The following is a 23,964-nucleotide window of genomic DNA, read 5'->3' as shown; positions in this document are numbered from 1 at the left end:
CCTTGGAAACATTTTACAGTGACGTTACTCTTACTGTTACTCAAATAGTTGGGAACTGCAGGCGCTAAATCAGTACTTCATATGGTGCAGACTGGGTAGCTGATTAAACATGTATAATTTCTCTGAATAATTTCACAGTTACACTGAACTCTAGATCAGCAAAATGCTGCTGATCTGTCATTAACAGAATAAAAATAAATTTTGCACTTTTCAAGACCAGCTCATATCTTTAAACAAATAAACCAGCTTTGTATATATTGGTATATTAAACAAAAATCCTCATGCTTTACTAATGAGCTTACTGGGAGAGCTTAATTACAATATAAACAGAAATGGACATTAACAATAAAGAAATAGAGAGGGAAATCAGTAATCCTTCATTTAATCGGCATTAGGAATGAGCTTCATCCAATCACCCATTTTATTCCTTCATAACACCAAGGGATAAGCTGGTGAGGTTTTGTTCTTTGCAACTTAGACACATGACTTCAATTAGCTATCTATATAGGAGTTTTAGAGTAGAACAGACACCCAAACAGCAGAATTACTTGTGTTTACAAGTAGAAGTTGGTTTTCTATCAAAAATGAGAAATTACATTTCAAAATCATTTTAAAGTCATGCTTGAATCTCTAAATGACTGCTACACTAAATACCCTTTGGTCCACTATCTCAAGCTGATACAATGTGGGAATAATTGTCAAGCCCTCCAACCATCCATAGGGTATAGAAAGAACACTGAATTATCTTCTTAATTTTCAGTAGAAGATATAATATGAATACTTGAGAAAAGATACCTGTTTGTCACAACAATCAAAACAGTACCCTAAAAAGTCAATCCATATTAACAGGGTCTTTCTAAGGGTCTCTGTGGCACAGAAACACTAATCCTTTTAAAACTGGGATAAACTGAGAAAAATAAAGATGCTGCAAGTAATGAACCATGACTAACCATATGAGAAAAATAAATCCTGAAAACAAATTCAAAGTCCTACACTAACTGTCCACCTTTAAAGTAGACATTCCAAGTGAACGAATGGTTGCAAGTCACTTTTTCCCAGGATGAAATTCAAAAAGCAGCCAAAAGAAAACAAAGAAATTGAGAATATCAACAAAGCAACTGTACAAGTAATCTGCTGGAAATGGTAATCAATTAAGCCAAACCATGGCTTTCTAATTGCAGTTTGAAGCTTGGTATGATCTCCAGAAATGCTGGGTTAGCAATCTTCAAACTATTCCAATTGCTTGGTTGCTCATTATGCCTGTAAGCATATTATACGAGCTGTTGACGAAACGTAGAAAGCCGTGAAAATTCATCTCTACATCTAGCGTATCTAAGACAGACATCAAGACTATGAAGCTAACACTGCAATTATAGTGAACACTTCCCTGATAATTGTATATAATTTTTCACAACTGAAACATGATTAGTAAATCATCAACACCTGGTGCTGCATTACCTATCAACAACAAGGCTAGGCAAAATGACTGGTTTGCCTGAATGCATTCTTGCCTTTTCTATTGCTCTGTGTTCTTGCTTCTTGTCAGTGTAAAGCACAATTTCCCTCATTTCTCAGTGGCTCTTATTTCACCCAGAAATGTCTACTTGAGCCTTACAAGGAAAGCATCTGTTTTTATTTCCATATCATATGTTCATGTAAGAAGGTAGCCTGAAGGATGAAGAATCAAGAGTTAAAGTCTTAAGCTTGTCCCATAAGGGCTGAATGGCTTTATTTTCCTGCAAATTATCTGGAAAAAATATATTGATGAGTAATGATCCTTGAAAACAAAACTATTTTGTTAGAACTGGCACACATCAAAAACAAACTCTTAGAAAATAGATTTATTTTATAGGCTACACCTATAATTTTCATGAGTCTGATAAGGAGATAATGGTACAGAAGGTTCATATTTAATATTTTTAAGCTTTTTAATTTAACCCTTTCCGTTTAATTGCTAAGGTATGAAAGCAGCAGTCCTGATCTGGTGAACAATGAGGGTTGATAGGTGACAGGAGGTTTGCTTTGCTTAACTTATTTCATTTCTAACTATTGAGTCAAAAAGATCAGGTGCCACTATAGGAAGTTTCTTCCAATCTAAGTTGAAGCTGCAGCAGCAAATAAAAATTGAAGAACTTCCTAGCCTCTCATTATAATTATGAATATGGCCCCCAGATTATACTTGCTACAAAGCCGATTTCTCTGATTCACCTTGTGGCAATTAGTAAAATAAGCAAATGGAGTCTTTGTTTGGATAAATTGTCTGGATGCTGTATTTAGCAACAACTGAAGTTGAGTCTTCTTTGATAAACTAAAATAATGCAATGTATACATCAGTGTTTTAGTGAGGATCAGGGTGCAGTTTTGAAACAAACCTGTTTGTGCCTGGTCACAGAGCTTTGGCTTCCCTCACAGAACAGTCTCAGAGCATATGAACTGTATTTCTTTTGGGTGAAACAAAACTGAAAGATGTGCATACAGTACTCACTTGATGCACTCCAGTAATTAATCCATGCTCAGTCTCTGGGACCAGAGTAAAACTAGTCCAAAGCAGCTCACCTCCTCTCCCATAAAGCATATTACAGATATCCAATCCTCCTTAATAACACTCTACAGATTTTCTCCTTTTATGCCATACTACTTGCTAATATAGCCATAGACAATGGTGACATAAATGTCCCCCTGCTCATTGCAAATTTTATTCCTCTGAATTTACTCTAGGAACATTTGGAATATCAGTATTGGCATGAAATCTGTTATCAGAAAATGACCCCAATTAGAATCTAAGGGATGATAAGATAACTCAGCATTACGAGCCTTTCAGCCAACAGTGTTATCAGAAATGTTTTACTGTGCAGCTCACATTCAAGGTTAGCTATATTCATATCACCTTACATATCAAAACATAGAGTATACCTAAACCCTCGTGGAGATGCATTAAAACATTTTCACTGAGGACTCAAAAATTGCTATATATTTGTATGTAAAATTTTATGGCTTAGGATAAAGGCACTAAATGGTGCTCCTTTTATCTAATATATATATATATATATTCCAGTTCTGAACTGCAGATGATATCGAATGGTTAGAGATGAGCAGATTTTTTGTCATTCTTTTTCTTTTAAATCCAATGTTCCCATTCATGTTCCTTTCACACAGAAAACTGATAAAACACTTTTTGTTTGACTGGCATTCTCTAAATTTAATAAAAAGCTGCAGCCTGCTTTAGCAGTCTAATCAACACAAAACAGAAAGGCAGAAATCAAAGTGCTGGTAGTATATTAAATATAGATGTCCTCTAAATTTGCCTTTGATAATCAATGCAGTCAGATAATTTTAATGCATGTGGAAAATTATTTGTCTAGAGACTTTTATAATTGCAGATGTCGTGTATAGGAAAAGGCTCATGACACATTGTTGCTGAACGTGCCATCATGGCCAGTAGGTGGAGGTCCCATCCTGACCAGGAGAGTGTACCCGGGCAGAGGCCTTGTGGTCTTGTTTCTCACATTCCTCTAGATCCTACGGGCTTTTGACAACTGGCTTTCTTTTCAAGCTTGAGATCATTGGATGAAATGAACAGCTTGCTTAAAGAAAAGACTTGTTTACCAGCTGGATCAAAGCATGCAAAAACAAAATTCAAAGCTCAACCAGGCAATAGCCTACTCAAATTCTTAGGCAAGAGACTTATATTTGTATAAATTTACCCCTTTTTAAGTGCCTTGTTAGTAAAAACACAGCTTAACGGGCATACAAATGATAACAGCACACAGCAAAAAGCTCCTCAGTCCTCACATTTTATGTAACCTCAATTGAACTCTTCAAATTAAAAACTGTCCTGACCAAGAGGCTAAGCCTATTCCAATTCCTGGTAAGAGCTGAAACAGTTAGTGACTGGCGCTATATTCAGAAGATGCAAAAAAGAAGCATAGTAATCTCTTCTTCCCTCAACACCAGGTTTACTGAACACACCAGAAATCTATTTTGATGAAAGGGTTTTATTTTAATGATCCAGACTGCAGTACAGTGGAATTGATTTAATACAGATGAATATTAAGCAGCAGCCTGACTCCTCAGCTGTTAATCACCATGTTTCCTAAATGATCATTTTTCTGAGTAGCTAAAGCGATGTGTAATATCAGAAATGGCTAATAAACCTATGATTGCTGCACTAACTCTCCATCTTTTTTTCTGTTCCCTGGAAATATGCACCTGTGTGTGCTAAGACCCTGTGGCAGAAACAAGGGATGAAAAACATCCTAGCGAATAAACATTTTTGTTTTTCCCTGGGCCATTAATAAACCATTTTTCATAATAAAACTCTGGCTGCTGAGACTACCTCTAAGGGTATTTTCAAAACTAGCTCTGGAGCCAGGACTACACTGACTTTAGAAATTGGGTTTGAGAAACAAGTCATGCCCGCATAGGCAGTTTATGACATTAGTTGGCACTCCTACACAGAGTTCCATAGGCATTCATGTTACGTATTCTGAATGAAACTGAAGCGAGCTAGCAGGTCTCAAGGACTTCTGTAAGATCTGCAATGTTAATGTGGGAACATAACATCTACTGTACTTTGGATATTGCTTGTAGCAGCAATGCGGAGGCCATTGCCTACTTAGGAACCACTGTTATTGGTTTCTTGAGCACGTTAAGTCTCATAATGAACCAATAAAGCCATTTTTGTATTTGAACCTTGCAACATAATTCTTCAAAGGGAAAAAAAGTGTCCTTTTAGTGATGGCAAATGTGTATCTCTTCTCCTATCTAGATGAATTCCACTGACTGTGGGGTAAACGGCATTTGTAAGGCTAGGAAGAAGTTCCCTTGAACAAATTCAGCCAAATGAGCCAAAGAAAACACTCCCAGAAGAGCTAGGAGAAGTGTTTCAGAGACAACTATGAAAATCAATCTATAAGTGTGTTCTACACCCACATCATCAGGAGAGTACTTCAGAAAAGTTAACGGGCTGTATATGACACTATTCAAAGAAATTATCCTTGCCAAAAATACTATCCTAGTATTTCCAGTAGATTTGAGATCAACCCAATAGAGTAATACTAAAAAGACTAATTATTAAACAGATCTCTTCAAGTATATCACCAAAAACAACAGAGTTAGTCAGATCTGTTTGATACAGGGATGTTTTGAGTAGATATAACCTCTAAATATGAAGAATGGCATGCATTTAGTAGGACAGATTTCCTGTTCCTGATGAAATTTCTGCATGTGTGACAGAGCCTATGGTGAACCTTGTGCTACCTATAGTATTACCACTACTTGTGAAGACAAAGTATTTTGTTCACCAGTTGCATGTGTATCATCATTATTTTACTCAGGATCATCAGCCATCATGGTCTGCTATTCTATGAACTCAGTGGCATTAAGGACTAGGAATCGGTATTCCAGTATTGATTTCTGTGTTGTGCTATTATTCAGTTCATTTATTAAGGGTAAAACGTGGTTACTGAACTGGTAGAGGAGCTCTGCAGCTGTTCACAGATAATATGAATGCAGATCCCCACAGAGAATAACTGTTTCTTAGAAGCAGCAAATATGTCTCTGTCCAGCAGCAGCCTACACTTTTACAGCTGTACATTCAACAGAGGCCCACCCATAATGTTTATACCTGAGAATTACATTAATCAGGGTAGAAACAATATTAGCTTGCCTTGAACCCAAGCATACTAAAATACTGTAACCAAATGTATTTTGTTAGTGCAGGCCCACTGTGTTTTGCATAAACATGTGGGCAATGTGACCTCCAAAGAAGGCAAAGACTTGTACAGCTGCATTCAGATAGCATAAGAAAACATGTAAACAGCAACACAAATAATTTGCAAGATCAAGAATAAAGAACAAGCTGAACACAGGGGACTGCAAATGAGCAGATCAGCATCTTGCTGAACATGCAAGAAGGACAACTGGCAAAACCATAAACAAGATACGATCCACTGGGAACAGATGAGATCCTCCTTCTGGTTGGGCAAGCAACCAGAACACCACACTCAAGCAAAAATAGATGGGAGAAAAAAAGTCACTCTTCAGTTTTGGCTGTCCTCACAGAAGAGCTCTGTAGCTTGCTCATCTTGACCTCAGGGACTGAGGGACATGAAAGACTTCAGCTATCAGTTCTTACTTCCTAGCATCACCTCTGTGGTAGGGTGTAGTTACAGCTAATTAAAGATTCAAATGTTAAGATTTGACTGTATAGGAACTAACCATTAGCACAAAGTGAGTTAATGAATGCCAGCCTAGCTCAGTCCTGTTTTGAAGTTTAAAATTGGCTTAATCTAGCAGTCTAAATTTTACCTTTACAGAAATGTCTAACCCCATTATTGATATGTATACTTTTATTTACATGTAGACACATTTATTCACTTTTAGCATCTGTATTTTTGTTCAGTGTTATTTCACTTGTTGAAATGGAGGAGTCCAGAGGTACCAGAGTATTATTTCTTTGTTACTTTAAATGAGGGAGAGGCAGAGGAATTATTTTCTTGCAAAACATGAAAATAATTAGCAGAAGTTAAGAGGCTGTAGTTTTCAGACAGTCAATTCTCTACCTTTGCAATAGCAGGGATAGCAGTTTTTTTTTTTTTTTTTATAAATTTAAAACCACTATTATCCAACAGCAGCATGTACATTTCTCTTCAGTATAGCTGAAAACATTCTCAGTAGCAGACACATGGTGAGACTCACCCGGAGTACAAGAGTTTCTGGTAGAGCTATTACTGGTACAGGCTAGCCCAGGCCACTCCTTGGGAAATATAAACCTCAGTTGCCCCCACAGTCATACACAATTCTTGTTTCAACTCTAATATCTTGATGATTAATACTTAGTATCACATTCTGTGCAGCATTTACTGATTCCATTTGTTTTTGTTGCTGTTTATTTTTTAATGTAACTGCCACATACGAACAGTTCTTTCATAAAAAAAAAGTGGCTTATGATGTCATTTCTAGAATTGCTGCTAATGATACATAGCAACAGCAGTTGTTTCTGCTCTCCATTTAGAGGAAATGAATTATTTTAGCAAATGGAAATACTTTGTTTAATCTAAATTATATCTTAGTTCCTCGCAATCAGATCTTATACATGATGCTCAGACCATTAGCTACGAAACTGAATTTACTTTCTAAAAGTTATATATTCTTACTGCCAAGCTTAAATGATGCAGCTGGGATCTCACACTTTGCAGCATAACTGAAGACCTTTGTTTTTTTTCTTTGATACAGTCTCTAAGTATATCTAGACTTTTTTCCTTTTTTTTTTTTTTTTTAAAAAAAAAAAAAGGAAAAAGCTTGCAATGCTGGGATAATGTTTGTCTTTTACAGTTGACCCAGGCCTACAATAAAGTTCTTATGGAAACTGGTGTTTTTTTTTTGTTGTTTGCTTGTTTAGACTTTCAATAGTACTAATTAATAAGAATGTCAGGATTAGGAAACAATACTGAGATTCCCTCCATAAAGCGAAACAATGAAAACTGCACTAAGTTTTTGACTGAAATATTGCTGTAGATAAACTCAGTTGTAGTGTAACTAATGACTCATGAACTGGGGACTTCCATTTAAATTACACGTGCTGGACAGATACAAATAAGGGCTATTTTGCTAAAACCGATAGCTGTCAAATGAGTCTGACCTTAAAACTCTTGTGAGCTGTTTATTTCAGAAATCATTGTCTCTCTACCTAAAATTCCTGAATTTCAACTGAATTTCAATTTTTTTTTTTTTTCATTTGAACACTACCACCAAATAATGTATTTTTGCAGTTACCAAAGATATGCCTAACGACTGCACTTCTATAGTGACATTTAAAACTATATCTTTTTTCATGTACTTCTGAAAATAACTGCTCCGGAAAAGATTCCATACCCATCTTATTAGATGCTTGCAGTTTTGAATCCATAACATAATTGCTCTCAGAATGTTCCATATGTTTTTAATCTTATGTATACATCAAAGGAACAGCTTGAACTCAGTGAACCTATACATATATACATAGATGGCAATTTAGGATTAAGTTTCAGTTCAAGTTAGAGTTGGACCTGTCTTAAAATACAGAGTAACAAATGTGACTTAGTTATGCTAATGAAATCTTTAATTATATTATCAGTACAGTATATACTGAAGAGTGTTGAGAGAAAACAAGAATCTCACATTTGCAGAACACTATATATTGCAGGACGGAAAGGAAACATGGGAATCTTTTATTTGGGATGACATAACCCAACTACATATAGAATTGTGCAAGAGCTTAAAGTTGCTTACAGTTGGTTACAGGGTAGACAGTTGTCATAGTCATCAGCAACAAGAACAAAAAACACATGAGCTGTGCTTGTGCCACATAGAAATTCATGTGTGAAAAATTAATTACTTTAGCATCCAGTCTCTGTATGTTTACCTGTGAAGCATTATTTTACTATTATTAAAGTAAAATATGTTTTTAGTATCTGCATTTTGTCTTGTGTTCTGTTGCTTGTGTTCGGGAAGGCAGCCTATTGCTTCTTCATATCTGATACCTCCTGCCCAGGAGGCTTGGCTGTACTTCAGGTACAGCAGAAGAACTCAAGAGAAGTTAACACAAAGAGATTGAATAGTTAACTATTTTCTGATAAGAAAAAAAACAACTTTTACAAATGAAACAGGCCGTATTTAAATCAATTGGTACACATAACATTTATCTGTGTACGTAAAAGAAGTGACCAGAGTAGGAGGTGCCCTACCACTGAACATCTGACTGACAGCACAAAACAGCAGATGTCAACTGAAGCACTCAGTATGTCAGCATGAAAGCAAAGACTGTAAACCGTTGCTTTTGTGCAGTTACATGAATCTGTATGGATGAACTAGAAATGAAAATAGAACTATCAAAAACTGTTGGGTACCAAATAACAGTAGATAGAATCAGACACTGTGGACCGCCTAATAAATCACAGCAATCCCTCTAGTAGGCATGTTTAAGTTCTTTAAGTTCTACATTTTATGACTGACAAGAACAAACTTTGAAGGTATGACTGAAAGAGCTTGTACACTATGTCTTTTTGGTTTCAGTTGCTCTTTGTTCATGTTGCCATCATCCAAAGATTAAGAACATCAGCAAAAAGAAAGTCTATTCCAAGTACTGACTAAAGTACAAATTATCATTGATATAATGAAAATCTGTAACACATTCAGGATTGTCTTTTGTTATCTATCAGTTTTGACTGTAGAAGCACTTATGCGTAGTTTGTTCAGTTTTGCTTTCTTGAGGGAATTTTATTGAGGTCAAAACTAACTATATTTTTGGTCTAAATAACATCATAGATACCACAGAAACAACAACAAACAACAGAAAATGCTTGTGAAGGAAGACTTGTGTCATTAATACTCTCAAAATAAAACTAGTACTGGCAGAACAAACAAAGTGTGTGTATATATAATGTTTTTCCAGTATAAGCCAGTAATTTGATATAAAAAAAAAAACTTTCTATTCTTTTTAAGCGAGTAATTCTTCAGAGTTCCCTTTGTGAGATTCTTTCAGATTTATCACTAGGAAATTGGAGGCTGGAGGGTTGAAAAGGGTGTTCAGAGGTCATTAGTCACCCTCATGGTCCAAGGCAAAAAAAAAAAAAAAAAAAAAAAGGTAGAAGATAACAAAAACATTTCTGGAAGATATCAGCCTAATCTATAGCTAGAAGTCTCCAAATAGGAGATATCCCTAGCCCTTGTAGGCAGTAAACTCTGTTGCTCCTTTACTTTTATAATTAAAAAGATCTTGCTTACCACAACACTGCTGCAGTTTAAAGATATCCCTTCTTATCCTAATCTTAGTGAGTCTTCTCTTTCTTTAAACTCAAGAAATCTATTTTTTATTAGGTCAAGAATGGAAGGTGGCCTGAAAATGGACTTATTTTGTGCTCAAAAGGGACACAGTACTTCTGATGAAGCAAGATATTTACTTCACATGACTTATAAAATAGTTATAAGTGCAGAAATGATACATGCAACTATATACTATGCTTGCCATTCATTGATCCACTTCAAGCATAGAGTTTTTCTATATTGATTTAAAAGATTTTTTCAACCATGTTTCCAGTTTATCAAGACTGCTTTCTATCCTAATCCTGTCCTGCTGTTTTTTTTTTCAATTTTGATTGTTTAGCATCATTTGCAAGTTTAATACTCCTATTCTTGATTCTGGAAGTTCTTGGAGTTTTATTTTATATTAGGCTCCTCTGCTCTGATTTTAGCTACTGCATTTGTAAAACTCACAGATCCCAAGCCACAAACTCCATTTCCTTCTCTTTTTCCTATTATCTTAGGAGAGACACAATGCTCTTCATACAGAAGAGGCAAAAAGTCACTCTCAAACATAGGGGCAGCCTTGCAGAAATCCACCATTTACATCCTCCTGGTCTGACAGTGCTCCATTGGTAGTTGCGGGTAACGTAACTCAAAACTCTCATACCAGCGTTACCTAGTTCATAACTGCTTAGGTTGCTCACCTAAGATCATTATAGGAGGCCATACTAAAGTCCTGCTGAAGTCAGGATTATTGCTATGCTTACCTATAGGAATTGCAAGCTTGTCAGGAAAAAGCTGATTTTGATGCAGTATATTTCAGTCAAACATCTGAGGATAATTATTTGTTTTCCTGAGGGCATTTAAAAATGGATTAGTTTTGTTTCATTCTGAAAAATGAAGCTATGTGAATTAACCTGTAATTCCTCAGATCTTTTGTAAGACAGGTATATTTCTTTTCATACCAGTCATTTGAAGTGGTTTTCACATAGTATTTTTTATTTCAGAAATAAAACTGCTAAGAATCCTAGGAGTAGAGGTCAGAGTAAAAAAAGGAATACTAAAGGTTAAATTTCACTTGGTGATTTTAGAGCATCTGACTTAACATTGTCTAACTGGCTATTCATGATGCATGTAAGAAAAGATAAGTTTCCTACTTGATTTCTTAAAAACAATTAGCTTATTTCCTCCTAAGTTAGTTTTAAGGTTGGTGAAATATTGTCATAAGAGGACAATGAGAAGTCAAGATCATACTGTCAGAAAAAACATTTCTGAAGAAAAGATTATTACTATTATAGGTTAATCAGGCTAAAGCCTGCTTACCTCTTTGATCAAGCTAAGACAATATTCTTCAAAATACTTTAGTAATAAACTAGTCTACCTCTAATGTAATTTAGCGCATCTGAAGACTGGCAGTTTACTTCCTTTCTTAGACATAATGAAAAAACAATCCCTGAACTCTAAGCACAAGCTAATGAAGACCAACAAACCCTACCTGTAACATTGATTTGACTTTAAACAATGAAAAGTCTTTTTTCTAAATCAGCCTATTTAAACCTGTTAATCTAACTCAACTGCATCTGATTTCCACCAATATAGTGCCACTCTAATAATAAAAGAGAATCAGAAATACCAAAAATATATACAAAGAGCAAAGGACATTTTTCACCTGCTTCATCCCCCCTCAATACATTATACAGTAACAGTGAAATCCAGAGTTTGTGTATTTCATTTTGGAGAAATATATCCTTTTCAGACTTTCTATTAGTATCTCCATAGCCATGTTATTCATATCAGTGACTTTTCTTAAAGTCAAGGTAGCTGAAGTTGAAAGAAGTCTGTGCAGAGGACACTGGGCATGCATGACAGACCATTTAATATGAATTAAGATTTAGGACAAGACTGCTTGCAGCAATCTGATTACCTTTAGTCAGAAAGATGATTAAGGGTGATAAATTAAAACCTTAAAATTTTCTCTTTAGTGGCTGCTCCTCCACAGTAGCAATTTGGACTTCAGTAGCACCAACTACCTTAAAGATGTCCACTAACACCACATGTTTTCCTCTGTCCGCAAAAAACCACATACCGTTCTTTAACTTTTATCATTATGTTGTGCAGGAGATGAATGACTGTGTAGCTTGGAGTAAAAAAGTAATTATAATAATACCAACTAACTTAATCTATCATAGGCATGATATGGGTTTTGTTTTTGCACTGTATTTGAACTTTTGAATAGTTTATTTTACATTCTGCAAGTTAACACTATGTTCTCTTAGCACCAAAGTGAATTGACACAAAGCATCTTAAAATGCATAAGCAAACATTTTAAAGTGGAATTTATTTTAGTAACAGCATTCTCCCCTAAGGAAGTAAGTGATTGCTTCTGTAAGGATGTTTATTAACAGATAAAATAACTTTGATAAGAACCAAATGCTACTGTTGTTTAGAGCTGCATTATCCTAATGAATGAGTACTATTTACCAACAGTTTGAAACAACAAAACAAGATGCAGATTCCCTTATTTTTCCACTTGAACATGCAAATAAGACAAGATGAAATTACACATTTGTTTAGTAAGTGGTTACCAACATAAATATTCTCAGTGATATGTTCCACATCCTAATTACCTAATGAGCAATGACATTCTCAAGTCCCAAATTCATACATTATCTAAGGAGAAATGGCACCCCCTTCATGGCTTTTTTTTCCCCTTTCTCTCAAGTTTTAGGCAAAAAGCTAGATGTATTATATTGCAAACGGATAGGAAACAAAGAAGATCAGCCTACCAGCTGCCCCTCTGTGTTTGCCACTGTGAGGATGGCAACTGCTAGTGATATTAGTTTTTTCTAGTTTCTGAAAGGAAGAGGTGATGTACTGCTCAGAAACATATTGAATTCATGCGTTATTGCTGATAATAGAACATGAAATGAACCTGAAGAAAAAATATCACTGATTGAGGATACTGATAAAAATAGATGTATTAAGATTTAAAATCTTTTAGAACCTCTGCCATCTTCAAGTTTCAAACAGCAATCCAATAATCAATTGCAGGTTATCTTTCATAAAAAAAATAATTAGCAAATGCTAAGCTTTGATTTTGTTTGTCAGAAACAGCTTTTCATAAAACCATAGAGGAATTAAGTTAGAGGAAGTACCAACAGATAACTACTTACTGTACAGAAGTGAAGAACTGGAGCGAGTAAGCACTTGGATCATACAAAGTCCATGACATGCTCATGATGCTCTCCATTGCCTTAAAAAAAAAAAAGAGTTCTGTCATATTAAGATTCATTAAAAAAGAAAGTGCTTTAGAGTTGTAGATATATATTTTTTTCTATTTAAAGCTATGTTGCATTTTACCTTGGAGTTCTTCAATCCTTCTTTAAAAAAGTTCTTCACTGCTGTGTGGACTTAGTTCCTAGAAGCAAAATAATTTAAATTAATTTAGATATTTTTGCATTGTCATGGGATACATAAAAACTTAATACCTTTTTCTGTAAGAATTTTAAATTGAAAAAGTAGTCATAAAGCGGATAAAGAGATAGTTATAGAGAACATCTGTAAAGTGATTTACTGATAGATTCAAAGAATATGCAATTCTGTTTGAGAAAGCAAGGTATTCAAGAAAGCAATAGAAATTGCTATGCTGAGAAAAAAAGTCAAAACGCATTCTTCCTTCTCAATTCACAGAAGGATATCTATTAACAAGTTAAAAGACAACAGTATATAGATACTAATTGTGGTGGGGAGCATGTAGCAGCCCTACTCACCAACAAGGAATTAGCTATTCCATAAAGATACAAAGCAATCTATGTAAATGAACCATTTGGACATCACTAGTCATAAAACTGTATACTTCTCCAGAGAAATCTACATTTCATTCTTTCAAGAACAGCTTCCTTGCTCCCCTGCCACATACCTACTTTTATGGTGTTCTTGTTAGGCTGGACACAAGACTTCTAATACCTTTCATAAAGCTGTTGGCTAGCTAGGAAATCCTTCTATACGTTAGTTTTATGAGAAGGGAAATTAAAAGGTCAATGCCTCCTACAATATTTTGGAAATTCTTTTTACTTTTGTCTTTAAGATTAAAGAATTCTAAGCATCCATAATACTGTAAAGTTGTCAATTCCTTACCTGCAACATTCACAATCATAACTAAGTCAAAAAGGAATTAACTGATTACTTTCATTAACTCTTGTTGGTGAACACAAAAATGCAACTCTTTACTATTGGACAGAGTAAAAACTTATGCAGCTGTTAACTGTGATAGCAAAAAGTGATAGAAAGAGGAAAGAAATATACACTTCAGGATATTACTTCCTTTTTCACTATCCCCAAAACACAATGGAAGGAAAAACTATAAGAAGATGACTTAAAGGAATTAGTAGGTAGACTATAAAACATTATACACAGCTTCCTTTTTCCTCATATATACTTCTGGCTTCCAAGCAACCATGTGTAAACTTCCAGAATGGTTTAAATCTTTGGTAGAGAAAAAATTGAACTCAGTAGCACAGTAATTACTTGCCTGTGGTAGAAGAAATTAACATTTACAGTCTTGCATAAAAGCTGTAGAATTGATAGCAAAGCTTCATGGAGGTAATTAAACTTTAAGAACCTCAATTGCTGAGTAGCTACTTTATCAAATAGCAAACAATAACTGAAAGTGGCTAAGTTCTTTTTTTTTTTTTTTTTTTTTTTTTTTTAAATGACTAGTGATAAACAATATCTCAATTTGCCCATTGCTAACATGGGAAACTTCAGAATTGAAGATTCATTCTTTTGAAGGTAAGAGTAACTTTATAAGTGCATACTGGTTACTTTGAAACACCAAACAAGTATGTAACAGTGACTAAGTTCAGGGCAAATTTAACACCAGTCATAAAACACTCATCACTTATTGTATTGATATATTTACTTAGTGCCTGAAAACAGTTTTATCCAAAAAACCTTGGGATATGTACATCAGATCCTGCAAGACTGATCTTCAGTAGTTTTAAGGACAGGAAACCTAACAGATGGGATCAGACCAAAGCCCCTAGTGTCCACAGAGACAATTAGGTTCCAGTAATGGCAAACAGAATTATTAAGGTAAATGGAGGAAAGAATTTACAAATTCAGGACATGTTGAAAGTCATCTTTTTCCTTCTATAGACTTCCAAGTTCCATCAACCAGTTTTATTTTTTGCTCATTGCACCCTCCCCCCAAAGATTATATGACTCTTCAGCCTCAAAGAGATTATGACAAACATTCTGACATTGAGTTCACTGAATATGGCAGCAGAAGAGAAGACCTAGACTGGGAACAATAGTTACCTGACTAGCATAGGGTAGAGGAACCTCACATGAGCCTACATACCAAGAGGCTCATATAGAGCCTACAAACCAAAAGCGCCAAAAAAGGTTTACTTCCAAGATGTAACACAGTTTACTTGGTAAGGAGACTACCATCACAAAAGAAGTGTTCCTGTTCCTTTCTGAGACTTTTTACATAGATTTCCTGCATTCCAAATTGATTTCTGTCAAGAGGCAATTTTTAAGAAGTTTGAACATCAGGGGCATTTCAAGAGCTAGAGTATATGGTGAAAAGCAATACTTTCACGCCACAGTGCTACAACAAAACCTATTTGGAATAAGGAAAAATTTAGTAAATACAAGGTGAACAAGACCTTCGTTTCAACCAATAACTGTTAGCACTGAAGTAATGACAAGTATCTAAAAGAAATAGATGTGAAAGAGAAAAGTAAAGTTAGAAACGTCAAATTTACAAGTTTATCTGCCACAAATGTTTTGTTTTTATAAACAACTTGGGAAAACAAGCCACTGGAAAGCCTATAATAAGAAAAAAAAACACATCCCAAGAGTTTTTTCCTCTTTGTTCAAGAGAGAGAGAGCAGAAGCAAAGCCTGTTGAAAGCATGACTTGAAGGAAACACTAGAGGAATAGAGAGCTATTACAATTACCCAGGCAAGTTATGCACAAAGAGCAAACAATACAGCAATAGAAAGAGAAGTACTTCAGTTACAGGGGAAACAAAATTAAAAATTCAACAACAGGAGACTAACAACACAGAGAAGGCATCAGTCGAAACAGAGTAAGTTCTAGAATGGTGGCAGAAACAGTGAAGAATTTAACTCATTTAGGGAAGCAATACACACCATATTTCTAGCATTTTGGTGGCTTCACCCCCATGAGCAGCTGAATGCCACCATAACTGCTTCCTCTACCCCTTCTTAAAGGAAGAGGGGAAAAAAAGATGATAGAAGAGTGCTCAAAGGTTGAGATATGGACAGGGAGACTGCTCACCAATTACAGACACAGGCCAAACAGACAACATAACGAGATTTATATAGCTTATTGCCTATCAGATACAAACAGTAAGAAACAAAAAGCAAACTAAAAATACCTCTTATCTAGACACTATCTTCCATGTCCTCCCCCTGAGCAGGGCAGGGGGACGGGGGCTGCAGCCAGACCCCAACTCTGTCTCTGGCACTTCTTCATGGTCACTCTCTATCCGCACTCCATGTGGGCTCCTCTCCACAGGCCGCAGCTTCAGCCTGGGGCCTGCTCCTGCGGGGGCTCTCCATGGGCTGCAGCCTCCTCCAGGCCACATCCACCTGCTCCACTGGGGGATCCTCCACAGGCTGCAGCGCGGAGAGCTGCTCCATGTGGGACCCATTGGCTACAGGAGGACAGCCTGCTCCACCAGGAGCCTCTCTAGGGCCTCCCATGGGCTGCAGCAGAACTTCTGCTCTGGCACCAGCAGCACCTCCTTCTCCACTGACCCTGGTTTCTGCAGGGCTGGTTCTCTTTTTACTTTTTCTCACCCCTCTCTCCAAGCTGCTGTTCCACAGAAGTTCCCCCACACTCCCTTTCTCCAGTGTGCTCTCTCAGAAGTACACCACACGGCACTCACTCAGCTCTGGCCAGCAGCAGGTCTCTCTTGGAGCTGGTTCTATTCTAACATAGGGCAACTGCTGGCCTCTGCTCACAGAAACCACCCCTGTAGCCTTCCGCTACCAAACCATTGCCACATAAATCCAACACAAGCATACCCAGTGAAAGAACAGCTGTAGACAACACACTGTTTTTTCTCCTACTAAAAAGAAAGTGGAGCACAACCTAACTTATAAAGCAGCTGCAGGAACATGTAATCACAATCAGAGTCTCATTTCATTCATCTGTGGTCATTAACAGTGTTACTTCCATCTCATTAGCTCATCTGCTGCATCCAATTTTGTTGTGCAGAGGACTGCAAAGACCAAAGAGAAGTGTCTCTGGGCTAGAGGCTCCTTTTAACCGTTTGAATAATGTATCATGTTCTACTTGGTTTCTTTAGAGTGGTTTATAATGCAGATGCTTGCAAGAGGAAGATGTAGTGCAATATGACTAGAGTAATTGCACCAAGACAAAATGGTTAATACACATTTTCTAGTTTATAAAGGAGTTTAAATTGTCATATGGTCCTGTGTTGAAACAGCTTCAAAATAGTCTGCTAGCACACAAGGAAACCTGTGTGTATGGTTCTTCTAAAACTTACTCTGGTTAAATTCTATTATGATTTAAGGAAAAGGGGAAGGGAGCACACCATGATGGCAGAGACATAAGGCTTCAACTTGGTTCAAACATGGGCCACATTCTGTGAAGATTTTCAGGGCTATTTGGCTTATTAAATCCACCTAAATACTTAAATAATTGCTGTGTGGATTATAAACTAATGTTCCGAAACTGATCCTGTCGTGTTGCACGTTAACCCATTTCTTCGACTTCATTGAGCAAACTCCGTGTCTAAATGGCTGATGACTTTTACAGAATATAAAGGTCTATTATGCATACAAAATGCATTAATACTAAAAATTAGTTCAATTGTTTTTCTGAAATTTGAATCTAACTATATTTGCATAAATATAACTATTTATCCAAACTTACAGGATTTCACGTCTAAAGTGAGGTAAAATAACTACTAAACAAAATTTATTCTAAACTTTAAAAACAGCCTAAAGACCTCCTCTAAGTTTTGCAGTGGACTATCTTCAGGATTGTCATTCATGAAATAATGAAGTATTAAATTCTTTTTTTTTGTTGTTTTTCGATTACTTTTTTTTTTTTTTTTTTTTCTTCTCTGTGTTTGTCTTCTATTTTGTGTCATGGGGTTTGTCTCTTATTTCTGTCCCAACTTTTGTCACAATTCTGTCATCTAGTTATAAACTACAGGCAGTAACATGTACTTGTAAGTGTGTGATGCACATCCATAGGTCTATTTAAAAAACTCAGAAATTAAGTTCATAAAACAAACAGTAGGACTTAAAAACAAACATCAAGTCACCAAACATGTAGTCAACAAGAGATGCTTGGCTAAAATTTTCCTCCATTTTTTTTCATTTTGTTTTGAATCTGCTAAGTGGGCTTCTCAGATGCATTTATGAGGCGAGGTTTGAATATTCAAGCCTGAAAATTGTAATCCTCTCATTAAAATTGATAGAAACCGATACTGAAAAAGTATGAGTCTACCATAGCATTAAAATATTCAAGATATTTTAAAAAATGAACTTAATTCAGAAAAGTCTAAAGATTGACAATCTGTGGGGATTTGTCTGTGATGCTCTTATGCAAAAGATTGAAGATTGATAATCTGCAGGGATTAGTCTGTGATGCGTTTATGCTTGTTCCCCAAACCTTCCTTGGGGTAAAATTATCTGAAAAATTCAGACTTTACACTGAAAGGATCAAGAAATTCTAAAGTGATGAGGACTGGATTGTCTGATTACTGTAACCTGGAATAACAGTAAATATTTCTGTTAGACTGATTAATTCTTTACTGGCTATATGTTTAGGATAATAAAGAATGGGACTATACAATATGCCATCATGAATTACTATAGCATGTTTGGAAGTTTTACATAGTGACCAGTTAGGAAAAACAAACAAACCAAAACAAAATACACATGAAATGTACATGAAATCCATGTACAGTTCATAAAGAAATTTTTTCCTGGACCACCAAGGCTTGCTCATCAAGCATATCTGCTATGGGAGGAAGGGATGGAGAATGAAAATAAAAATAAATTTAAAAAAAGAGGCTGAAAAGGTAGGCTTTAGCATATCTTCCTTTGTTTTATTTTATTGTTGTTGTTGTTGTTCTGCCTGTAAATCAGAATTTCTAATCAACTAAATGTGCAGCACTGTATCCAAAATTCTTAGAATAACAACTAAGAACTTTGCCAGTGAAAGACAAACAAGGTAATAGCTGTGAGATATAGCTAAGATTTGGTATTGTTTTAGAGACGAGAATCCATAACTTCAAATCAGGAAGTATTTAATATCAAGCCTGATATGAAATGAAAAATTATTCTATCTAGCTGTTTTTGTGCATTGCTTGAGCACCAACAGTAAGCTTACACACAAAGTCTACTGCCCTTAAAAAGACACTCATCATGTCATGATCTGTGTTTGTGGTTTTCATCACTAAAGTTGAAAACTGAAAAATTATTCTTGAGAGGAAAGGTTACATGAATTTGGTTGACTGCATAGAGAAGTACAGAATGAAATGGAAAAGAAAAAAAAAAGTAAATCTAAATATGTCAGGGCATATTTTATTGTCAGTCAAGAGGAAGGAGCCTTGACTTCTGTTTGAGAGCTGCACTGTAAAGAGTGCTGTCTGACCTGCTGTTACAAAACATGTCACTGTAGAGCTAGGACTAAATGTTTAAACTCATCTTTCCCACTCCTGGAAAGCATCGTCCTATCATCTTTTTATTAGAGGTGTAATTTTTCACGGGCTCCAGCTGATGTCCTACACTTTCAGCTCAATCTAGCAGAAAATATGCTTTGAGAAAATGTGGTCTTAAATCTCCATTTCCTGTTGGAGTTAGTCTTAGGCAATAATAAGTGTTGGGTGCTTCTGGTTTCTGTCTGGGTTTAAGACCTTTTCATTGGAATTATCTTTATTTAATAATACTTGGCATGGAGTAGGCTAGCATCATAAAAGTACTCCTTTCTCAGACTGACAATCAAATTAATTTCAATCCCAATTCTCCACTTTTCTGTTCTCTGTTCTCTTCTCCCTGCACTATCATTTGTTCAACTGTCTTCTGGCACAGACAGCTGGTGTAAAGAAGAAGAATTAATTTTCCAAATTTGGCACTGATGTGAAGAGGTTGGAAGTATAGACATCGTTTTTGAAGTCATTAGTGAAATTCCAGCTCATTGCCAACCCTAATAAAGGATTATAATTTACAGACATGGAGAATGAACTTGAAAAGACATAAATGACACCGAATACTTCATAACTGAATGGACAAATCATGATAACCAAGTGACAATAGAAAAAAACCTTAGGTACATTATAAGAAATCAAAACTACGTGACAAATGTCATATCAAATCAATTCTAAAGCTTCCAAAAATCTTGGAAACCAATTATTCTAACTCTTTTTTTCAAATGATGGACTTGTGGGTTTATATGTCTGTACTGCTATATTTATTTCAGTAATCTAAATACATTTTTTTTTTCCCCTTACTTAAGAAGCATGAGGATTTTGTTAGCCCTTGGACTCAAAGGAGGGTAAGATATATTATGGGACATATGTTATGGGACAGGAAAACCACCTTTCGGATCCTGGGGACAGGCAGTCAGCTTCATGGGAAGAATTTCACCAGGACCATTACTTTCACTGAGCTTCCATGCAAACTCACCAAGAAGTCAAAATATACTATGTATTAATCATATAACTCCACTAAAGCTTCAGATGAGTACTTTCTTACTTTTTCTGACATTTCACTGCTTGGGAGAAGCTCTTTTAAAAACAACAACAACAAAAAACAAACATATTGCACTGTGGTTTTATTTTGGTGCTCAGAAAAAATAATAATTGTGAGAGCTGTGAGTGATGCTTATCGTGCAAGATATAGTATTGTATCTTTGTTATCTTACTCTTTTTTCTCCATTTATATTTTGTGTTCACTTTTTTTTTTTTTCTTTCTCATTTTGCGGATCACCATGAAGGAGGTGGGACCAAGAGCTTGCCTCCTCCCCATGCTGCTCACCTCCATCAAACCCCAGCTGCGCTGACCCCACTCCCAACCTGCTGACTTGACTCCTTGGCTGGACCAGGGACCTGCCTCACTGCAGCTGTCTTGAATGCTCGGCTGAGGCTGACCTTGAGCACTGCCCCAGTCAGGGTCCTGACCCTGACCAGCCTCCCAGCTCCTCTTGGAGGACCCCTAGTCTCCAGCTCACCTGCCATGGCCAAGCAGCCTGACTGTGCTGTTCACATGTGCTGATACAGGGCTTGCTTTCCCTGCTCAGATAGAAGGGCCTGCAACAAAAGTGCAGGGTTAGTACTCTTGCTTTGATTTTTCCACCAGTCACTATCTAAACTGAAAATCATCTGATTCCTTGGCTTAGATAATAAATGCCTCCCCATGTAGTTCCCTCTTTTCCCTGACCTAAATCATCCTTTTTTACAATCACTTTCCAAGAAGCAACACTCTGTTTTTTATCTTCACCTAAATTGTCTTAGTTACTACTTTCAAGAAACACAGAGAACTTTCCCAATAAAAAGAAAAAAAAAACAAAACAGACAAAAAAAAAAAAAAAAAAAAAAGAGAGAGAGAGAGAGAAAATATCCAAATAAAGTGAACAAAAAGAAATGATTGATAAAGGCATTCTTCCAAATGCCATCAGTAACGGGACTAGTGACAATATATGCCTGGAATACCTTATCATAAAAGGATGCAAATCAAAATCCGTTTCCCTTTACTTTTTTTGTTGACAGCAGATGTTAGGAACATTAAAAACAGACAGTGAATGTGTGGAGAGATGTATTAAATGAGTCTCTGGGATGACTGGCACTTCGGAGTTGCAGAGAATTCACTGATGAAGAGATGATGAAGTTTACTGACTTTGAGGCTATCGCAGAGTTATCTTTGTGGAGTTCATAAAATGGAAATGCTGACTCAGAGTTTGATTAATAGTTTTATCTAGGAGCTAAATTATTCAACAATTAAAAACACACTTTAAGAAGGAGAGATTCATTTTTTTTAGTCTCTTAAAAAGCTTAGAATGCTGATTAGATAGGCTATAAAATTCAAATCAGCATTCATGTGATTTGTTTGCTTGTTTGTTTTGATAAAATGGTATTTTATCTGAAATCAAACAAACTAAAAGCCAATAATGAAGATGGATCCCGGTGGTCTGTTTCACCTTTGGGAATTTCTTAGCATAGCTTTGCCAAGACTTGTTTTGTTGTTTTTAAGACCGTTTATGTAATGTTCACATAAATGTGAACCACAAGGACAGAATCACTTCATGTTTAACAGATGTCAGTGTTTCAGCATTAAATCCTGTTTATTTACAGGAGATAATAACATATCTTGTAATCTGTCTCCAACTGATGATCTACACTAGTGACTTCAGCTGTCTGATGAATATTTAACGTTGTCTTTGCTATCATACCATGCTATCACATCTGCATGAAATTCAAGCTGTTATGTTAACCTTTGTTTTTAAAAACAAATATATTTTTCATTCAGGTTCTGGTATTGGAAAAGTTGCAAAGACACCAGACAGGAGCTTTCATGGGACATGTTTTTTGCCAAAGAGTGGGAACAGCTGCTCTTTTGTGCTGCCAGGGAAGCGTTAGGAGATGTGTCACTGTGCTGTGCTAAAGGCACAGCATTTGTGTCAAGCTGGTCAGTTATGGGCTGATGTTATTCTCTCACACCAGAGCTGACCCACTGACTTGGATAGAGCGATGTTGCAGGATCAAGTCTGCATGAAAGGCATGCAATTCCACAGAAAGAAGCTATACTCAAATAGCTATATTCATGTTTTTTCTAACACTATAAATAAATTAATTAGTATAAAGCAGAAATTCATGGAGGTGCAGGATATTAAAATTCATGGCTACTGACTGCCATAATGCAGATAAATTCATGCCTATTTATAACAATGTGAAGTAATCTACTATTTTATTTTATTTTATTTTATTTTATTTTATTTTATTTTATTTTATTTTATTTATATTTTATTTTATTTTATTTTATCTTTGTCTGTTTTGAATCCTGGCATCATCCTTTGGCTTACAGTTCTATCAGTGCTGGTGGAGGCCATGTTAGCACAGGTGAGACACCTCCTGATGCACTATATTAATGAGGATATTTGCAATCTTTTAGCTAAGAATGCTCTATCATTGAGCAGCAAGGAACATCTACTTCTTCCATAAAAGAAGAAGAAAAGTTGAATGGAGAATTTGAATTTGGTTCCATGCATTTGTCATGACAATATGAACTGATGCCCTGTCTGACAGCCAGTAAGACAGCCCATAACCCTTGTCTATCCCTTCTTTGCCTTACCTTATCCCTATGACTCCCATCCAGTATCAGCAAGAGGTCTCTCCTTGGCCATGCATTACAGTACATTGCATCCCCATTCTGGAGAGGTCCTGAGAGCATGTAGCTAACAACACAGGGTGAAAACAATGTTCAGTCTTGTTGGTGGCAGATTGCCTTTGATTTTCTAAGAAATGTGTCTGCTGGACTGAATCAAGGCACAAATCTAGTTCCCAAGAGAGATGGTGATCTGGGAACAGTCTTGTTTGCCCTCCTTGTGACTGAGGGTGCAGCTATGCCTCTGCTATCTGTGCAGGTTACTCCTGCTGATTTCTGAGTCTAACGTTTTGCAAAGGCCTTGTTGAGACACAGACGTGTATGAGTCTCCAAGCTCTTTCAAAAGTAGTATGCAGTGAGAGTTATAAGGTAGGAGCAACACTATTTTCTGTAGAGCTACAAAGAAGGAGATTAAGGGATGGTGTTTCATGTCTGCTCTGGAAACACCTCTTTCACACTGGTACAGTGGCATAAAAAGGTCTGCAGGAAGGTGATTTCTCCATCTGACATCCCAGATACCTAGGGTTCTTTCTTCTCTGTAAGCAGGCGAGAAGGACACTTGTCTTTTGAGCAGCTGAATGGTGACTAAAACCAGGCATCTAGTCTGGACAAGGTGTCTCACCCAATTTCAGATTACTGCTTTCAGTCAGAAAAATTGTAGCCATAGTTGAAAAGGAAATAAAATCTGGGAGCCTTCTGAGATTTCCTTGTCACAACTCTGCATGCTAAACAAAGCACAAGTAAAAGCAGATGGTGGGTATTTTAATGCCTTCACATGTCTGTGTAT

At 36.2% G+C, this 23,964-nt stretch overlaps 1 long non-coding RNA gene across 4 annotated transcripts in view; it reads right to left on the bottom strand.

The window, feature by feature from the left end:
* LOC311437314 overlaps nt 1–23,964 on the bottom strand; it is a 487,226-nt gene that overhangs the window by 302,759 nt on the left and 160,503 nt on the right. For all 4 annotated transcript variants that reach the window (XR_014693400.1, XR_014693401.1, XR_014693402.1 and 1 more), the window contains exons 3-4: nt 13,144–13,201; nt 12,957–13,036 (exon numbers count right to left, since the gene is read on the bottom strand). This is a non-coding gene — a long non-coding RNA (uncharacterized lncRNA). The remainder of the gene's footprint in view (nt 1–12,956; nt 13,037–13,143; nt 13,202–23,964) is intronic.

This window comes from Aythya ferina (assembly GCF_964211825.1).
Source record: "Aythya ferina genome assembly, chromosome: 5".
NCBI classification, from domain to species: Eukaryota; Metazoa; Chordata; class Aves; order Anseriformes; family Anatidae; genus Aythya; species Aythya ferina.
The sequence above is the reverse complement of the archived record's forward strand: the minus strand, read 5'-3'. Positions and strand labels throughout refer to the sequence as shown.